An 8,780-nucleotide genomic window follows, 5' to 3' on the forward strand; every position below is an offset into this window, starting at 1 on the left:
AAGGCTGGAGCAGAGGCTGTGGGATGGATACGGGAGAGAGGACCCTGCACTGCTGTCTGAAGTCCTCACTCTTAGCTCCAGGCCCTGCTCTGCTCTACAACCTTGGCCTAGTCACTTTACCTTAGGCATTATTTTCTCCATCTGTAAAAGGAGCTAAGATCACCTGTGTAGTGATATTAAACATGGCTCCAAAAATCATGGACACTCCTCCCCTCAAGAGGTGGATCCATGACTCCACCCAACAGAGTACGAGAGAAGCAAGACTTGAGACTTTTGAGAATACATTCTAAAAGGCCATATAGTTTCTGCCTGGTTCCTTTGGGAGCCTCTCTATACGAGAAGTCCAGCTACCCTAAGGCCACCAAGCTGAAGAAGCCACAGGTAGGCATGCCCAAAGCAACCCTTTCTGAGCTCCCAGCTGCCAGCCACATGAACCAGCCACCTGGGACGTCCAGCCCACACCCCCAACACCTGATGGCAACCGCATGAGACCCCAAGCAAGAACTGCCTACCTGAGCCCCAAATGAGCTCCTGACCTACCAAACTGTGAGCCAACAAAATGATTGCTTTACACTTGCAAGTTTGAGGGCACTTCCCGTAGTTATAGTAACAGGAGCATCTACCTCACTGCCTTTGTTTCTTAAACCTCTTCCTCACTCACATGCTCCTACCTCCTAGCGGTCTTTTTCTGCTCCTCAAACACAGCAAAATGGTTCTGGCCTCAGGGCTTTTTGTACTAGCTGTCCTCTCTCTCCAGAAAAATCCTTGTTCCCCCCACCCCATCTTCCACAGACATCTCCTTATCTTGAAGGTCTCAGCCCAAGCCGCCAGCACTCAGAGTCCCTGGGGCTTATACCCGATCTAGCTTAGATATTGGGTCCCCAGCTGCCTTCTGATTTTTACAGCACTTCCACCACCTGACATTTTGTTGGTGTTTATGGACTATGCCTTCTGCCAGAATATAAAGTTCAGGAGAGTCCCTTCCTATTTTGATCACCTGTGCATCCCCTGGTCTTGCATAGTGTCTAGCAGAAAATCAGCATGGATCTGTGTCTATTAAATGAATGAATTCACCAGAAGGAAACTGCTGTGTGAAGAAGGAAAAGCATTTCCATCAGCGAGGACAGCAAGGAGCAGTGAGGATGGTGTGTTCTGGGTAAGAAAGGTGGCGAGTTGGGACCCAAGGGGTTCAGGATGATGCGAGCAGGGATGAGGAGACAGGTGGGGCCTTTTAGAACATAAAAAGGGGTATTGTTGGGCAGAACTTGATGTGATGTTGAGCAAGGAGGATGTGGTAAAACACATACCACATACCACTTGCCATTTTAACCATTCTTCAGTGCAGGGTTCGGGGGCATCAGGCGTGTTCAGGCTGCTGTGCAGCTGTCACCCCTGAATGCCTCCAGAACTTGTTCATCATTCCAAACACTGTTCCCATCAAAGAATCCCCATCCCCTGGGCAGGTCTCTTCTAGATCCCTCCTGTTAGTGGGCTCCGACAGTAGTCGTCACTCGGCTTGATATCCTCTAGGTTCACCTATCCCTTAGCTTAGGTCAGAATTGTCCTCCTTTTTTGTGATGAAATACTCCTAACACAAAATTTCCTTCCTTGCTGTTTAAGGCTGAGCAGTACCCCGCGGCGTGTAAACATATTTTGTTCATGCGTTCATCAGCACGGGGGGGGGGGGGGGGGGAGGGGCGGGGGGGGTCGGTCTGCTGTGTTTAAAGGCTCCCCTGGGCGGCCACGTGGGCCAGGGAGGGCGGCCAGGGCAGGTCCGGAGCTCACCTGCCGGACCTGCCACCTGTGCTCCCTTCACAGGTGAGGCCCGGGCTCAGGGCACCTGGGTGGCTTGCCACGGGGCGCAGCCCGGGAAGGACAGGGCAGGGTCTGGCAGGGCTGCAGCCGCCGAGCCCAGCTCTTCCCGGCCGCCACCCGCCCCTTCCCGGACACACGTTCCCTCCCGGACACACGTCCCCAGCCAGCACAGCGGCGCGCCCCGTCCTCCAGTGCGCTTGCGCAGGAAGAGCTGCGCGGAAGGCGCGGGGCGCATGCGCGGGAGGCTCCGCTCCCCGGTAAGCAATCCAGGATCCGGGGTTTGGGCCCCGCCGGGAGCTCTGTTTATAAACACACCGCGCGGCCACAGGCGAGGGGTAACCCTAAAGGTAGTGAGGTTGGAGGTCAGAGGTCAGCAGGGGTGCCAGCGGGGAGGTCGGTCCCTTCGCCTCTGCCGGCTGCTGGTTGCGCGGTGGGGCCGGCCCAGCCACCCTACCGCGGTCGGGGGCTGCCGGGTGCGCCACGTGGTGCGCACGTGGTCCGGTCCCGGCGCGGCGCCTCCCTTCCCCCAACAGCGCCGGCGGCCCGCAGCTCCCCCTGGCGGCGGCTCTCCGCGCCTCACTGCGAGTCGCGCCTGCGCACAACGCGTCACGACGCGCCTTCCGGTCTGTGCGCGGGCCGGGCGTGGGTCGGTTGCGTCCTCGCGACAACAGCGCGTCCGCCGTCCCGGGGTCCCGGGGGGGGAGGGGGGGGGCGACCCGCCCAAGGTCACCCGCGCGGCGCCTGGGAGGCCCTGGGACCCCGCGGCCGGGGGCGGGGCCTCCGGGGTCCACGTGGCCTCGGAGGCGGAGCTCTCGGCCCCGCCCTCCCTCCCCGCCGGAGTGGGCGCTTCTGCGCTGCGGCCCCGCGGGCGCTCGCGGGGGGCCCGGTTCGCGGTTACTGCGAGGGGGCGGCGCCAGCGGCGACCGGGACGGGGAGGTGACGTGGCCGGCTTCCGCTGCCGCCTGCCCGGCGCTGTTGCTCCCCCTTCCCCGGCCCGCGCCTTTGACTTCATGCCCTAGCGATTCCAAAAAGATTTGGGGAGGCTTACTTCGCACCCCCCTCCCCCGGCTTCTTTTTCTCTCCGCTACCCCCCCCCTTTTTTTTTTTTTTTTTTTTTTTGCCATTTTCTCGTACAGGCTGAGTCGCCTCGCCGCTGCTGGCTGCCCGGTTAGCCGTTAGTCTTCTCTGCAGGTGGCCCGCCCAGCAGCACCTGCCGAATGTCTACGGTGTGCCCGCGCAGCTGCACGCTCCACGGCGCCCAGGCGCCCAGCCCTCGGCACGAAGGGGGCAGCTCTCAGCCCGCCTGAGTTACCGGGAAAGCCCCCGAGTGCTGGCCCACAGGTCAGGCCCTGGCCTTGACCTAGGGGCCGGGCCGGGCCGGGGCGGGGCGCGTGCATTCGCGGGTCTCAGGCCTGCGCCGAGCACCGAGCACCGTGTGCTGAGAATGATCCTAAACCGCAGGCTTTCTTGTAAATCTCGTGTGGTCCACTGGTGCACCGAGAATGCTTCTGCTTGCTTTCGCTGGACTCTTGCACCCGCCGCCAGCCTGTGCTTGAAATCCCCCCGGTGATTGTCCAGAACGGAGTTGCTTCCCAGCCTCCCACATTAAATGTCATAAACTTGGATTAAACGTAATAGGTGATACGAGGGATCCCTGGGTGGCGCAGCGGTTTGGCGCCTGCCTTTGGCCCAGGGCGCGATCCTGGAGACCCGGGATCGAATCCCACATCGGGCTCCCGGTGCATGGAGCCTGCTTCTCCCTCTGCCTGTGTCTCTGCCTCTCTCTCTCTGTGACTATCGTAAAAAAAAAAAAAAAAAAAAAAATGCAATAGGTGATACGAACACGGTTGAGGTTGCATTAAGTAAGAAGTGAAGCCCAAAAGACCCTGGAATTTCATCAGTGGTACGAGCATCTTCTTGATGATGGTTTACAAATACTATTCTTCCTCAATGTGTTGTGCTGTTTACAATAGAAAGGCTACAGGCTTGACACAAAGTTTAGTTTAACTACATTGTTAACTTTCTCTATTACTTCCTAAAGTCTAGACAGAGGGGTTAGCAAGTGTTTTCCACAAAGGGTCAGAGGGCCAAAATATTTTAGGCTTTGCCAGATACACATAATCTGTCACATATTCTGTTTTGTTTTGTTTAACACCCTTTTCAACCTTCAGGCTCTGAACTATATAGAATTTTCAGATGGATGAGTTCAGGCTACCAAGGTGGAGTGTCTGAGCGCGGGGTTGGGAACGCTGTTTCCAGCATGTGGATCCAATAGAGGTAAATAATCTTCAGAGCATAGGTCACGGTAGGATAATTGGGAAGTAATGTGTTTTGAGACTTTGTTGTCCATAGTACTGATTTCACTGTAAACTTATATAATTTAATTTTTGATACTGTTTGTTTAACAGCAAGCCCACAGAATTTATCATTTCGTACTCGTGAGCCAGCTGCAGCTCAGCACTGGTCTTACCTCTAAGGGAAGGTGACAGTGGGTATGGCGGTTGGTGATCGATGTTCACTTCACCTGGGTTCCACTTGGCCATACCCCAAGGTCACCCCCAATGAGTCAACAGCCTCCTGGTGAGTGGGGGCCGGGCTGGTCTTGTGCTTTTGACCAACAGAAATCAGTGAAAGGGGTAGGATGTCAGTCCCTTGACAATGTCATGTTGTACTTGAAGGATGGTGGACTTCTCGCCCATCATGCTCATGTTCCTGTGATGACTGGAGACAGCCTCTCCTGCTGGCCTTGCAGGAGCAAACAGCCAAGTTAACTGCCCCTGGATAGTGCCACGTGGTAGGGGACTGTGGGCAGTCAGCCTCCAGGACCCGAGGGTGGCCTCCAGCCAGATACCAGGAAGAAGCTATGGCCCTTGGCCATGTAGTCACAGGGAAACACATCTGCCAGCATCCTGAATGAGCTTGAAAGTGTAGCACCTCCAGATGAGAACAGAGCTCAACCTACACCTGGATTACAGCCACAGGAGACCCTGAGGGGATGATAGAGACCCAGCTAAAGCCAAGGGCCAACTCCTGCCCTATGGAAGCTGAGGTGAGTGCATTTCTGTTTGTTTGTTTGTTTGTTTTTGTTTTTTTAAGATTTTATTTATTTATTCATGAGAGACAGAGAGAGGCAGAGACACAAGCAGAAGGAGAAGCAGGCTCATCACAGGGAGCCCAACGTGGGACTCAATCCCAGGACTCTGGGATCACGCCCTGAGCTGAAGGCAGACACTCAACCGCTGAGCTACCCAGGCGTCCCAGTGAGTACGTTTCTTAAGTCACCAAATTTGTGGTCATTTGTTATACCGCAACAGAAAATGAACACATTATTCGCTACGTTTATGTGCCTTTCTGCGTGTGTGTCACATTTCTCAATTTTAGAAGGTTGGGGGAGGAAATGTAAACATTACACAATAAAAATAGCAGGAACGAACGTACTCAGATGTTGGCCAGAGTGCTCTCAGACATGTGACTGAGGAGCGGTAGGTTTATGTTTGGGGTTGTTTATTCCCCAGGTGACTCACTGTCCTGCCTCCGTGGCCTGTCCACACTGTGAAGCGGGATTGAGGTCAGGAGCTGGCCCTGTTTTCACCTCTGTGCCAGAGCTCCCTGCCTACCTGTGTGTCTCAACGTGCTTCCATTTATTCACCTCTAAAGCGGAGATGACCGTAGTACTGGTGTCAGGGCACAGCTGGACAGGATTCGGTGAGGCAAACATTTTCAACAGACCATGTTATGGCCACTGTCCCTTGCAGCCCTCACCCATTAAGGAGCCATCAGGGGGCAGAGGGCTGACCCCAGCTCTGGGCCCAGGTGGGTCTATACCATACACGGTGAGTGATTCAGGAATCTAAGTAGCTGTCTACCATTCCCTGAGCCATCTAGGAGAGGTCAGGCCTCCATTTGACAGGGTTTTCCGGAAAAGGGTTCTTCCCTTTTAAGATACAGCCATGAGAACAGAAGGCCTTTCCTCTCCAGATGCCACGGGAGGGGGTGAGCTGTGGCGGCCGTGGGGCTTCCAGGCTGCCACAGGATGAGAGCGGAGCTGGCCTCATTGTTGACTGAGGGAGCTGGAGCCATGGGGTTGAGCTACTCCGAAATTCCATCTACATCCAGATCCCAATCATGTGGACTGAGACATTTCCGTGTTGTTTAAACTATTGTGAGTTGAGTTTTCTGGCCGAACTTGCATCCTGATGAGGTTATCACATAAAGCTATACAATGGGGAGGGCGGGCTGGGGGGGTTATGAGGGACAGTGGATGACGGGTGTTGGATTCGGTGTCTGCAGCTCCTCTTAGAGTTGGGTATGGGGGGCGTGGCATACTGACAACCATCTTATCACAATTGAAGCCCTGGGGGGCCTTCTCTGTGCTGGCTGCCACCTCCAGCATCTTGATCTCAGACTCCCAGCCCCCAGGACTGTGAGAAGTTGGTGTCAATTGTTTGTAAGTGGCCCCAGGTGGTGATGTTTGTTACAGCAGCCGGAGCTAACACAATCCCCACATCAACCGGTATGCTCCATTGCTTCTGAAGTTTTGTCACAAAGCACTTCTGTGCTTGAGCGAAATCACTGTTGGCCGTGTGAGCACTGGCCCTCTGCGTCGGGCCTCCCACATGGTCAAAGCTGGCAGAGGCTCTGCAAATGCTGAGCGCCTGACTTTGGAATTTGCACAGGACGCTCCCATCCTGCCTGGCACTCAGCAGCTGTGAGGAGAAGGAGTCTGGGCTCTGAGGAAGGGAAACATCCCCACTGCCCCTCACTGTAATGTGACTAGGACTACCTGTGGATGCCCCCCATCCAGCCTCAGGGACACATGCACCGGAGGAAAGTTCAAGCTGGTGTGGGACCCGCTTGGACCATGGTTTCTGGGCCTGGGCCTCCTGGCTGTTGCTTGGCTTCCTGCTTTAACTCTGCTATGCCTCGTCCCCTTCTTCCCACATCCCAAGCAATCCCTAGATTCTGTTGTGGTTCTAGGAGCCTTGTCCCTGATCACAGGCCTGTATTCTGTTTCCTGCCACAGAGACCTGGAGGTCCGGCCGCCTCAGCACCTCCATGGAGGGGCCCTCTCACCCCTCCCCCAGGACTACACGTCCTCAGCGCTACCCCTGGAGCCTTTGCTCTTCTCTTGCCTGTGGAATCGCACAAAAGAGAACAGGGTCCCTGGGCCCCAGCCTGGCCTCCCACTTTGCCAGCCAGACTTGAGGGCCCGCCCCAGAGGAAAAAGCTCCTGCTAATCACACTGCCCAGTATGCAGATAGATGAATCTTCCCAGACCAGCACGGGTCTCAAGGTTGGCCTAGCAGTGACGAAACTGAGCAGGCCGATGACTGGACTCCCAGCCCGCAGCCCGCCTCGGCTTTATCGGCCGTGTTTTGCCAAACAAAGGCCCTGCCGGCCCTGGGAGCTCATGCTGCCACTCCATTGAAATCCCGAGGTGGTTCCCTATTAATCACTCCCTTATGGTGCCTCAGAGGCCAAAAGGAGTCAAACAAAACCTCTCTGCTAAGCAGGAAGAGCTTTGCAGAGGCCTGAGCAGCAAGATTCCTCAACCGTTCTCCAGTTTAACACTAACAAGATGCTGGGGCCTCCCGGACTCACACAAACAAACCGGAATCGCTGCCTGGCTGCTGGAGGGGGACTTGGAATGTGACTGGCTCCTCCTGTGCTCCAAAGGCTCCATGTAGGAGGCAGGGCCGGTGAGGGAGCTATCAAGCCTGCACGCAGCCCCTTCCTTATTTTAAAACCTAAAAAGACCCAATTAAATGATTTTTTTTTTAAGCAGACACATACTAGGAAGACAGAAGAAAAATATTTTCATTTCTCTCCCTTCTCTGGTGTGACCTTGACTCTCAACTCCTCTGTCTGTCTTTTCTTCTAATGTCACCATCCTGCATGAACTGATAATATTGCATTATTCATTATTCTATAAATATGAAGTTTGGCTTCTCTTTTTATTAATTTTTTAAAGATTTTATTTATTTGACAGAGTGTGCACAAGCAGGGGGGTGGGGGCAGAGGGAGAGGGAGAAGCAAGCTCCCCACTGAGCAGGGAGCCCAATTCAGGACTCGATCCCAGGACTCTGGGATCATGACCTGAGCCGAAGGCAGACTCTTTACTGACTGAGCCACCCAGGCACCTCTGGCTTCTCTTTTTAAACAGACACACCAAGGCCAAACACTGAGCCATCATTCACCAAGACAAGTCTTCATTTCCCAAGGAGCAGACCTGTTATCTGTGGGCCAGCATTTGGATCGTCCTGCTGCAGAGAGAAATGGCTTTTCTGTACAGATGCTGTGGCCTCTATCAGAGGATAGTCCTAGATTTTTATGCCTCTGAATGAAAGCACATTCTTTTTCATAAAAATTTAATTAAAAAAAGAAGGAAGGGGAAAAAAAAAGCTGGCTCAAAGAACACTTGTGTGCCATCCATTCACATGAGGGCAGAAGTCTATCCAAGACAAATGCATCATATTAGCTTGGAAAATCAGATGATTAATAAAGATACAACAATTCATTGGAAAGGCATCATCCTTGGGCTAGCAGTATAGGGAGCGTTCTTCAAAGTATAGCATTTGGCACGCTGTGGATATAGCAGTTGTCTTGTGAATCTAAAACAGGTTTGGTACAGACAACAGGAAGGTTGGGGGAACACATAGCATCATCGCACTGGGTGATCAATAAGGTGCTGCAATCCAAGAGGGCAGGAGCTCTCCTCACACAAATAATAAGCCTGAGAAACAGATTATATGGCTTGATTTGTGATCGGCAAGGCCTGCTCACTCCTTAAAGGTTAACGGAATGAAATGACTGGCACTCATCCATGTTTGGAGTATGGATAGTCCAGCCTAGCATGTGCTGTGATCAAATAGCAGAGGAAATCCTACCAGGGCAGTTAAAAAGTACTTCTGCAATATTGCTGTTGTGAGGGTTTTTTTTTTTTTTTAATTAAAAAAATGACACTC

The 8,780-nt window shown here is 53.7% G+C and overlaps 1 long non-coding RNA gene across 13 annotated transcripts; it reads left to right on the forward strand.

Moving 5' to 3' along the window:
• The first annotated feature begins 1,770 nt into the window (after positions 1-1,770).
• On the forward strand, positions 1,771-8,332 carry LOC140638831 (uncharacterized). 13 transcript variants are annotated; one of them, XR_012035787.1, is made up of 6 exons: positions 1,771-2,072; positions 3,987-4,092; positions 4,224-4,395; positions 4,494-5,075; positions 5,331-5,977; positions 6,492-8,332. It is a non-coding gene; the product is annotated as an uncharacterized lncRNA (long non-coding RNA). The 13 variants fall into 13 exon arrangements; XR_012035788.1 differs by lacking the exon at positions 1,771-2,072 and adding an exon at positions 2,678-2,751; XR_012035786.1 differs by lacking the exon at positions 1,771-2,072 and adding an exon at positions 2,792-3,156.
• The last annotated feature ends 448 nt before the right edge of the window (positions 8,333-8,780 follow it).

Source organism: Canis lupus, chromosome 8, assembly GCF_048164855.1.
Source record: "Canis lupus baileyi chromosome 8, mCanLup2.hap1, whole genome shotgun sequence".
Lineage (NCBI taxonomy): Eukaryota > Metazoa > Chordata > Mammalia > Carnivora > Canidae > Canis > Canis lupus.